Below are 12,661 nucleotides of genomic sequence, written 5' to 3'. Positions count from 1 at the left end.
ATTCTGGTCAGAGATATAAATAGAGGTAGTTGGATCTTCCTTTTGAAGAAGTTTATCAATGAGGGATAAGAACATGCATATGGAAGTTTTACTTTTCCCCATTTCTCCTTCCTACTGTATTGTATTTAGACTCCAATGCTAGATCTCTAGGAACGAGCTTAGAATATGAAGCAAACTTAGAAGTCTAAGTCTCACTCTAATATCGCAAAGTTTAAAAAAGAAAAACGGAGTGGTTCCCCTGACACTGGAGTATGGCTGGGACCCTGAACTTGTGCAGTGAGCATAGGCCTGGGCTGTCCTGGTCTGCCCCCCCACTCCCCGCTGGTGGTGTGGGGTGGCGGGGACCCTACATACATGTGTAGCAATAGTAGGCCCCAGCTTCCTATTCCCCTTCAGGTAGGATCCTCCAGATCCCCACGTGTTGTTGATCAGTATTTGGGGGTTCAGGAGAGGTTCCCTCAGAGTTTATGAACCCCAAATTTCAGGTTCTATCCTACATTTAGTAAAGAATTAATGAAGAGGGAGGCATCTGCAGCCTGGTTGGGGAAGATCCAGCTGAAGTTCAGTTGCAAGCAAGGTCCTGCCATTGTGAGTTGGCCAAGTGGGGAAACTGCAAGCCAAGCCCGGTCACCATTCTGACCTAAATCAATTTAGCCAAGCCACCCAACCCAGACTATACAAAAGCTACTACTGGGTTGGAGAGATGGCTTAGTGGTTAAGGTGCCTGCCTGCAAAGCCTAAGGACCCATCTCCAGATCTCACAGAAGCCAGATGCACAAAGGTGAAGCAAGTGCAAGGTTGCACATGCCCACAAGGTGACACGATGTTTGGAGCTCAATTGCAGTGGCTGAGGCCCTGGTGGTGCCAATTTCTCTCTCTCTCTGTCTTTTTCTGTCTTTCTCCCTGAAAAAACAAAATACTATTGCTTCATCCTCAGTAATGATGAGCAGACCACAACACAAAACAGACAGCACATGACACCCAGAGAAGGGATCCCCTCCAAGATTACCGAGTGCCTCAATGGAAGCCTCCAATGAAAGATTAGAGAAAACCCAAGACATAGAAGCCCAAAATGAAACATCAGCAAATATTTTAAATGAACTTAATGAGACCATGAACAAATAGATGTTGGAATGGAAAGAAACTGGCCAAAGAGTAATCAAACAGGAACTCTAAGAATGACTAAAGGAAATGGAAGAAAAACAGCAAGAAAAACTCAAACTCAAAGGCTGGCTAAATGAATTGGAAGAAAGATAACAAAAAGAACTCAAAGGATGCATGAAAGAAATGGAAGGTAACAAAAAGAACTCAATCAATAGCTGGAGAAAACCAAAGAGAATCAGGAAACAGCACTCCATAGATGGTTTAATGAAATTGAAGACAATCAAAACGAGGTCAACAGAAGGCTAAATAAATTTGAGGAGAACCAACAAATGAGTGAGCTCATGGGCCAATGGAACAAACTCAAAAAGGACATATCCAAATGCAGTAATGGACTCCCAACAGACAATAAACAGGTAAAAATCAAGAAATGAAAATTGAAATCAAGCAAGACATGGAACTGTGAAAGATAAACATAACTGAAAACAAATAGCATAACCCTCCTAAAAGTATCCAAGGAAAGCCTCACCAGCAGAGTAGACAGCATTAAGGACAGAATATTGGGACTCAAGGACAGGACAGAAGAATGAGACCAGAATTCCATAAACATTGTCAAGTTCCTATGTGAACAGAACATGAGGGAACTTGGAGATACCTTAAAAAGATGAAATACTCTAATCATAGTCATGTAGGAAGGGAAAGAAATAAAGATCAAGGGCATATAGAAGATCTTCAACCAAATTATTAAAGAAAATTTTCCCAACCTTACAAAAGAGAGACCAATCCAAGTACAGTAGTTACCCAGAACACCAAATAGACAGGACAGAGAAGAGGCACCCCACATCACATAATAATCAAAACACTAAACGTGGAAAATAAGTAGAGGATACTGAACGTTATAAGAGAAAAATAGCTCATTACATACAGAGGTAAGCCCATCAGAATTACCTCAGACTTTTGAGTGGAAACTCTTAAAACCAGAACATCCTGGAACAGAGTATTTCAAAAGCTACATTAACACAGCTGCCAACCATAACTACTAGACCCAGCAAAATTATCCCTCATAATAGGTGAAAAGAAAACTTTTCACCCTACAAACCAGCTGTATAACTACATGAGCACCAAGCCAGCCCTACAGAGAGCACTGCATGTAATCCTGCATACCCATTAAAAAAAAAAAAAACCAACAATCACATAAGGAGAGAAGATGAAACAATCAAAAATAGGATGGAGGGCTAGAGAGATTGCTTAGCAGTTAAGGGGCAGACTGCAAAACCAAAGGACCTGGGTTTGATTCCCCAGGACACACATAAGCTAGATGCACAAGGTGGTGCATGTGTCTGGGGTTCAGTGACAGACAGAGACTGAAGTGATGTGCCCATACACTCCTCTCTCTCTCTCTCTCTCTCTCTCTCTCTCTCTCTCTCTCTCTCTCTCTCTCTCTCTCTTTCTCACTCAAATAACTAACAAAATATAAATATAAAAATTGGAATGAACATAAAACTATGTAAAGACAAAGAAAATGTCAAACTTCACAAAACATTCAACATGATAGAGATTAACTCACACATGACAATTATAATTCTGAATGTTAATGGGCTCAACTGTCCAATCAAAAGACACAGCTTAACAGGCCTGATCAGAAATCTGGACCCATCTATTTTCTGTCTCCAAGAAACCCCCCTTACAATTAAAGACAAATACCATCTAAGGGTGAAAGGATGGGAAAAAACATTCCAAACAAATGAAGCACGAGTAGTTATACTGATTTCAGACAAAATAGGCTTCAAAACAAAGTATTCAGAGATAAAGAAGACCACTTCATATTCATTAAAGGAACAATACAACAAAAGGATATTGCAATGTTAAACATATATGCACCAAAAACAAGGGATCCTAACTTTCTAAAGCAAAATTTGCTAGACAATATAACATATACTAATCTAAATACAATAATAAAGACTTTAACACCTCACTGTCATCAATAGACAGATCCTCAAAGCATAAAATAAACAGAGAAACAATGGAGCTAAACAACATCATAGATTGAATGGACTTAGATATCTACAGAATATTCCACCCTAATTCTACTGAATATACATTCTTCTAAGCAGCTCATGGAACTTTCTCCAAAATATACCATATACTAGGACATAAAACATGTCTCCACAATAATAATAATAAATTAGAAATGAAAAGGGCCACAATATAACAGATACCAAAGAAATTCAGAAAACTGTAAGGACATACTATAAGAACATATTTTCCACTGAGTATATGAAAGAAATGTATGATTTCCTTGATTTATATGACCTACCAAAATTAAATCAAGATGAGATGAACCATGTGAATAGACCTATAAGAAGTATAGAGATCCAAGCAGTTATAAAGTCTCCCAACTGAAAAATGTCCAGGCCCAGGTGGATTCACTGGTGACTTTTACCAGACCTTCAAGGAAGAGCTAACACCAATGCTTCTGAAGCTTTTCCATGAAATAGTAAAGGAAGAAGTTCTATGAAAAATCCTTCTACAAAGGCAACACCACCCTGATACCAAAAGAAGGCAAAGACAGAACAAAGAAAGAAAATTATAACCAATATCCCTCATGAGCATAGATACAAAAATTCTCAACAAAATATTGGCAAATAGAATACAGAACATATCAAAAAGATCATTTACCCTGACCAAGTGGGTTTTATTCCAGAGATGCAGGCATGGTTCAACATATGAAAATTAATAAATGTAATATAGTATATAAATGGACTGAAAGACAGAAATCACATGATCATCTCAATAGATGCAATAGATGCAGAAAAGGCATTAGACAAAATACAACATCCCTTCATTACAAAAGTGCTATAGAAACTGGGAATAGAAGGAACATATCTCAATATAATAAAGGCTATTTATGGGCTGGAGAGATTGCTTAGTGGTTAAGTGTTTGCCTGTGAAGCCAAAGGACCCCAATTTGAGGTTCAATTCCCCAGGGCCTACGTTAGCCAGATGCACAAGGGGGCGCATGCATCTGGAGTTCGTTTGTAGTGGCTGGAGGCCCTGGTGCGCCCATTCTCTCTATATATCTGCCTTTTTCTCTCTATGCCTAATTTCTCTCAAATAAATAAATTTAAAAAAACAAAAAAAATTTTAAAAATAAAGGCTATTTATGGCAAACCTATAGCTAACATAATATTTAAAAAAACTTGAAACTTTTCCACTGAAATCAGGAACAAAACAAGGGTTCCACTGTCCCTACTTTAATATAGTACTGGAAGTCTTAGCTATAACAATAAGAGACATACATAAAAGGCATACATATTTGAAAGGAAGAAATCAAATTACCATAATTTGCAGATGATATGATTCCACACATAAAAGACCCTAAATATCTACCAGCAAACTATTATTTAACAATGTAGCAGGATACAAAATAAGTAGCAGGATACAAAATAAGAACACAGAAATCATTAGCCTTCCTACATATAAACAAACATGCAGAGGATGAAATCAGAGAGTCACTCCCATTCACAACTGCATCAAAAAAATAATAATAAAGTCCCTTGAAGCAAACCTAACCAAGGAAGTGAAGGATCTCTACAATGAAAACTTTAAAACACTCAAGGAAGAAATTGCAGAAATGGAAATGACATCTGATGTTCTTGGATTAGAAGAATCAATATTGTGAAAATGTCAATCTTCCACAAAGCAATCTACATATTTAATGCAATCCCCATCAAAATTACAATGGCATTCTTAGACATAGATAAAAACAATTCTAAAATTCATTTAGAAGCACAAAAAACCTTGAATAGCCAAAACAATTTTGAGCAACAAAAATAAGGTTGGTGGTATCAGCATACCTGATTTTAACCTGTATTATAGAGCCATAGTAATAAAAACAGCATGTTCCTGGCACAAAAACAGACAAGTAGATCAGTGGAAAAGAATAAAAGAAAAAAAGTTTAAAAAGAGAGACAGAATGGGCATGCCAGGGCCTCTAACCCTGCAAATGCACTCCAGATACATGTACTACCTTGTACATCTGGCTTACTTGAGTACTGGGTAATCAAACCTGGGTCCTTTGGCTTTGTAGGCAAGCACCTTAACCACTAAACCATCTCTCTAGCCCCACCCCCATTTCTTTTTTAAAGACATATTTATCTTCAAAAGTAACCTAAGACCATATTTATGAATTTGCTTACTATACAAATAAAGACAAAATATTCAGAATAAAAAAAAAGAAGACCTAGATTAAGTCCAGGCAGCTACAGCCATATGATTTTTGACAAAAATACTCATTGGAGAAAAGATAGCCTCTTCAACAAATGGTGCTAGGGAAACTGAATATCGATATGTAGAAGGATAAAATAGATCCTTTTCTCTCTTTCCATATATAAGAATTAATTCCAAATAGATCAAAGACCTTAATATCAGACCTGAAACTCTGAAAGTGCTAGAGGAAAAAGTAGGGGAAACCCTTCAATATCTTGGCATAGGTAATGACTTTCTGAATATAACCTCAGCTGCTCAAGAAATAAAACCACTAATCAACTGCTGGAACCTCATGAAATTACAAAGCTTTTATACAAAAAAGGACACTGTGAATAGAGCAAAGAGGCAACCTACAGAATGGGAGAAAATCATTGTCAGCTATACAGTTGACAGAAGACTAATATCTAAGATATACAAAGAACCCACAAAACTAAATAGGGCTGGAGGGCTTGCTTAGTGGTTAAGGTGCGGGCCTGCTTTCTCAGGACCCACATAAGATAGATGCACAAGGTGGTACATGCATCTTCAGTTTGTTTGCAGTGTCTGGAGATCCTGGTGTGCCCATTCTCTTTCTTTCTCTATCTCTCAAATAAATAAATAAAAATTGAAAAAAATCTGAATCATAAGAAATCAAACTATCCAATTAAAAAATGGTCTAAGGAACTAAATAGAGAGTTCTCAAAAGAAGAAATACATATAAACACATATAAACACCTCTAAAAATATTTTATATCCTTAACTGTTGCAGTCAGGTTCACATTACTGGTAGAAACCACCCAAACAAGAGCAACTTGTGGGAAAAAGAGGTTTATTTTGGCTTACAGGCTTGAGGAGAAGCTCCACGACGGCAGGGAAAATGATGGCATGAGCAGAGGATGGACATCACCCTCTGGACAACATAAGGTGGACAAGAGGAACAGGAAAGTATGCCAAACACTGGCAAGGGGAAACTGGCAATAATACCCATAAGCCCACCCCCACCAATACACTGCCTCCAGGAGAAGTTAATTCCCAAATCTCCATCAACTGAGAACCTAGCATTCAGAACACCAAGGTTTATGGGGGACACCTGAATCAAACCACCACATTCTGTCCTGGCCTCCATAAACTGATAACCATACATGTTATAAAACACAATGCATTCATCCAACTTTAAAATTCCCTATAGTTTTTATCAATTCCAATGATGTTCATACCATAATCCAAGATCTTTTAACTGAGCCATAATACCAAAAAATAACCTCAAAAAAAAAAAAGCATAATGGCACAGAATAAACATTTACACTGCAAAAGGTGGCATTGGCCATAGCAAAGAAATACTCAAGCAATATGTGATTTAAACAGGACAAACACCATACTCTGTAGCTCCAAGTCCAACAAGCCTAGCCAGTGACAAGTTTCCAAGTCCAATAATTCTAATCAGCAACATGTCTCTGGAATTCCAATTCCACCCCTCCAGCTAGGCTACACACAGTCCTGGAAAACTTCACCGAGGCTGGCAGCTTTCCTTAGCAGCCATCTCGTGGTCCTGGCATCTCCACTGGGTCTCCACTGCAATCCAAAGTTCATCCTCATGACCCCACGGAGTGTCCATGCAGGCATCCAGCAAACCTGCTTCTCACTGCCCATGGCCACTTACAAAACACAAGACCACGTTGCAAACTCAATGACCTTTCCTTTCCTGCATTTTTATACTACATAATACTAGGTAGAGTGCCAATTTGTTAATCCAGTGGGGAATACAACAAACTTTGAAGAGCAGGACAAATCTTGAACACTCAGTCCCCTCCAAAAGAGTCGACATTCGTCCTGTTGCCCCACTGCAGGTCAGCTAGTCCAGTCTCAAAGGTTGAAATCTCTCAATTGCAGCTGAACCGACAACAGCCCACCAAAAAATTTTCTTTCTGTGCCGTATCCCTCTGCTCACTCCAGTTCATTTCTACACAGAGCAGCCCTGCACAACTTCTGAGAACACAGGCATAACAGCAAGCTTCTCACATAAACTGCTAGCCCAATCCAAGCAAAGCTTTTTCTCACCCTCATAAGCCAAAACTCACAGTCCATAGCTCTTACTGCATTCAGGTCTTGCAGCTCTGTCCAGAATACTCCATCAGGCCATACATACAGCACTACAAAGTAATTCTTAGGCCAAGGTTTTGAATCCTTCTACATCCCTCTTGAAAATCAGCTCCAAAAGGCCAAAGCCACACAGTCAGGTATCCAGCAGCAACCCCACTCTCAGTACCACTTTACTATTGCAATCAGGTTCACACTGCTGGTAGAAATCACCCAACCAATAGCAGCTTGTGGGAAAAAGAGGTTTCTTTTGGCTTTCAGGCTCAAGGGGGGATGCTCCACAATACCAAGGGAAAATGATGGCATGAGTAGAGGGTGTACATCGACCTCTGGCCCACATAAGGTGGACAACAGCAACAGGAGAGTGTGCCCAACACTGGCAAGGGGAAACTGGCTGTAATACCCATAAGCCTGCCCCCAACAATGCACTGCCTCCAGGAGGCGTTAATTCCCAAATCTCTATCAGCTGGGAATCTAGTATTCAGAACACCTAAGTTTATGGGGGACACCTGAACCAAACCACATTAGCCATCAGGGAAATGCAAAGAGATTCTGTCTCACTCATGTCAGAATAGCTATCATCAAGAAAACAAATGACAATAAATGCTGGTGAGGATATGAAAAAGAGACTCTTGGCTTCCCACCAAGAATAGGTGGTAATAACCTATTGCAGAAGATGCCACATGCTTGGGCTGCAAGGTCACTGACAAATCTTGCTAGAGCTTAGCTGAAAATTTCCTCCCTGTAGACCACCTAACAGAAAGCTGGAAAAAGCTATGCTGCATGCATCATCCATGGAAGTGAACAACAGTGGACACTATAAGCCTGAACTTTGGCTACCAAGACAAATGAGCCAATGGTTGCAATAGTGGCATCTCTGTTATGGGGAAAACAACCACTTTCTAAATGGACTGCTCCATAGAGGGAATACATGCATGATACTGGAAAACCTGTGACAGGGTAAGACATGAGTTCATTTGCAGTGGCAAGAGGCCCTGGTGCATCCATTTTCTCTCCATCTCTCTATTTGCCTCTTTTTCTATCTTTCTCAAATATATAAATAAATTAAATATTTTAAAAAAACAGAAACAGTTCCATGGAAACCTTCACTCTGATGGATATTCTACAAGACCAACCACCAACAAAAGGCAAAAGGGTCAGACTACATAGAAAGTGGAAAAAGCTTGATGTTACAATCACAGACTATGACTGGTAAATCCAAGGCCCAGATTTGGGTTACCTTCCACAGTGGGCTGTTGGATAAGGAGACCCAAGAGGTCTCCAAAATAACATAGGCAATGTTAAAATACTTGATTACCTGCCAAAGCTAAAAGACCCTATTGCTATAGATACCAAAGGTTGCTGTCATAGGACATCAGAATATCATGCTGGTACCAAAAGGAAAACTAGATACCCTGTTGGCTGGCCCTCATAGTGCTGGAGAGCTTTACTGGAGCTGCTGGAGGACAACAGGCACCAATAGCATGAACAAGCAGGGGCCCTGCAGACTACAGAATCAACAAGCCTGACAAGATGTACACACTTGGGCAGTAGTGACATGTAGTCTCTATAAGTAACCAACTGTTTTCTAATGCGACACAATGCCCACTCAGTAGGAAGGAACTCATATCTGGTACTGGAAACCAAGTCAGAATCCTAGAGTATGGAAAGAGTGGGCTGGCATACCAAGTCTCCGAAACAACTTTGCATATCCCCTTTAACACAAATTGTTATGCTTGGCTGGAGAATCTGTTTTATTTTACAGATAGTAGAGAAAATAGAGGATAGCCTATATCCCTTGATAAGACAAGAAGCTAGACAACTGCCCACCAAGAGTCATACCACATCTGCCAGAGCCCAGAAGAAACAGCAGAGGAAGTGACCTCATGAAGACTGCTCTTACTGCTGGCCTAACAGCCAGCCTCAGGGTGATGGTGACAGACACTTATAATAATCAAAACCTATGCAAGCAGCAATCCAGAGGCTACAAAGAACTCAACACTAAAAGAGACTAGTAAGCTTTCCATGGCTCAGGGAACTTTGCAGAAGAGGGGGCAGAAATACTGTAAGAGCCAAAGAGTGGGTAGGATTACCCTGAGGCATGGTTCCCCTGCTATCCCACAGGGATTGACTAAGGCCTTCACGACCCCACAATGAATCCCATAACCCCATTAAGGAGTACCCTCAGGGTATCAAGAGTTGAGTTGAGGAGACAATAGTGTATGATGTGTTATAAAATATATAAAGTAAAATAACTATAAGGCAAAAAATAGTCTAGGTTTCTAAGATTTATGCCAGTTTTAGTCTACAGTTCTCTGAAAGTAAAAGAGAACTTTACATGTTGAGATTCCTGTTCTTTTTCAATGACCTATCTTTACAGTAATACTACCATTTTTTTAGCCTTACAAGGTTTAACAATTTCATTAGCACACAAGTAGAACTATCTTCATAATGTCATGTTATTCCCAGTGGTTGCAGTATACCATTAGAAATTCCAAAACATGGGGGAATGGAGAGATGTTTCTTCAAATTAGTGGGATGATATTTGAAGTTTCAAGGTTTTACAGTTATATTTGCTTCCTTGAAATTTTACAAGTCAAATCACTGATCCTGATGCCATAGAAAGTTAATGGCCTTTATAATCAAACACCAAATGGGAACGAGAAAAAGGTTCATGCATATCCAATACAGAAACAAGGATAACAGAAAAGCCACCTAATACAAGTATTACAAGCCACTGTATGGAAGGCAAAGTACCAATAAGAAAGAGCTGAAAGCTTCCTCTCTGCTGGCTAGCTTTACTAAGTCATCAACAATATTTCCCAACAGTGGATTCTGCATTTTACAATACTGTCCTGCCAAGACAAGACAGTCTGCCTGGTACACTAGCACCATGATGATCATGGAGCTAACCAGTCATTCTATGATTGGTTTCAAGATCCTCTCCACAAGTACCACATGCTATATACTGAAAACCACTCCTGGCTGAAGAGACCATTAAGTCCTAAGAGGAAACAGCTACTGTTTTTCTCTAAACAGATGTGTTGGCAAACTGCCTTCTAAAAATACTTATCTATATACACACAGATTAGTTCTGCTCTTAGCCCTGATCATAAAAGACCAATTCTACAACTGCCCATTCTAGCAATGGGAGAAGGTAAATGCACAGACTTATAACTGATCATAGTGCTAAAACTGACTGATGAGCATTCTGCCTAACATGGGTATATTATTCCCATCCCTTAATGGCTCAGGGACCATCACAGAAGAGGTTACAGAAAGAGTGTAAGAGCTGAAGGATGGGGAGGAGTGCTCTGAAACTCTGTCATCCATCCATGACAAGAGCATGGCACTCACAATCTCACAGCAGCTGTGATTACTTGCTTATATGATGGAGCCACTCAATATTCTGTTATGGATAGGGGATGGCTCATGAAGCCACTCTCCTCCCTGGGGGAGCTAACGACAGTTCATGATTACTAGGCGTCAACCTTTTCTATGGGTAGCCACTGGTAAGTGGTGGAAAGAAGGGATAAAACAGGACTGAGGGGAATAAGGAAGGGTAATGTGAGGTGCATATGAAAAAGAAGCAATATATACCTGTGAAAATGTCAAAAAAGAAAAAAGAGAAAACTTCCCTAACAAAGATGTTAGAAAATCAATTTATCATAGTGTGGAGCTCCTTTTGTCAGCACAGGAGTCTGAAAGTCATGGCAGTCTCCTGGTAGTAACTTAAGTGAGACCAAAGGGAAATACTGCCAAGCAGAGCAACGAGAACAGATGAGTATTTAGCACAGTCTGGCCAGGCCATCAGGAATAAGCTCTGAGGATGCACACAATACTGTTTGGGCTCCTCTTTTACAGCTCACTTAAAAACAAAGGGATGGAGAGGTGGCTCAGTGGATAAGATACTGGCCTGCAAAGCCTAACAACCTGGGTACAGTTCCCAAGTACCCACATAAAGCTAGATGTACAAAGAGACACATGCCTCTAGAGTTTGTTTGCAGTGGTTGGAGGCCCTGAAATGTCCATTCTTACTGCTGATGTCTCCTCTCTATCTCTCTCTGCTCACAAATGAATAAATAAGAATATTTCTTTTATTTAAAGAATATTTTTTTTAAATAAATGTAATGGAGTAGAAGGATGTTCAGGCTGTTAAAGATACTTGCTTGCAAAAGTCTGCAGGCCAAAGTTCAATTCCCAAGCTGCCAACATAAACCAGACACAAAAAGTGATGCAAGCACTGGCATTTGTCCACAATAGCAAAATCCCTTGGTTCGCAGAAATAAATAAACAAATAAGACCTTTGAAATATGATAAGAAATACCCAATTCTAGGGCCTTAATGGGCTTCAAGAAATCATTATACCTACAGTATTCCCAGACTGAACACCATACACTGAGCTCCTATGTTAGCCACACTCTACAGCTGCTACAGAAATGAACCGTGACTGAGAAGATCTACAAACTAGGCAAACATCAACTATCCTTGTTAAGAGGGAACCAGGTCACAGCCACGAATCATAACATGTATGAGAAGGGGAGAAAAATAATATTTTTCAGTCAGGCATGGTGATGCAGGCCTTTAATCCCAACACTCTGTGGGCAGAGGTAGGAGGATCATTATGAGTTTGAGGCCAGCCTGAGACTACATAGTGAATTCCAGGTCAGCCTGAGCTAGAATGAGACCCTACCTTGAAAAAACAAAATAATAATAATAATAATTCCCATGCTACCTACATAAATGAGACACAAAAAGTGATGCAAGCATCTGTCTGCAGTAGATGACAATTATTATTATTATTATTATTATTATTATTATTATTACTTTCATAAGAATAATTTAGGATAAATATGAGTTAGAACAAGGAGGTAGCTTTGAGGCTTTTGATGAATTATTATTGATATTGGATTTCTGCTACTGGGCAAAGTAAAATAATAGTTCATAGGGACTATTTCAGGAATCTGTTTGCACTTCTTCACTCTCAGTTGGAACTAGACATCTCTGCCCTTTGTCATGTGATCCTACAAAACCAGTCACTACAGAGCAAAGCTGCAGCCTGGGGTCACGGGGGCAGCAGAGTCCATGCTGGAGAATGACCTGCTCTGTGAATCTCAACTTCTGGTGGTTTGTGCAGTAGCATCTCATACAGAACTCTGTACACGCCAGCTATTACCATACATTCTTTAAAGTTTAGCAATAGGAAATGAAAGTG

The sequence above is a fragment of the Jaculus jaculus genome, chromosome 2 (assembly GCF_020740685.1).
Source record: "Jaculus jaculus isolate mJacJac1 chromosome 2, mJacJac1.mat.Y.cur, whole genome shotgun sequence".
NCBI lineage: Eukaryota > Metazoa > Chordata > Mammalia > Rodentia > Dipodidae > Jaculus > Jaculus jaculus.
Note: the sequence above shows the minus strand (reverse complement) of the source record.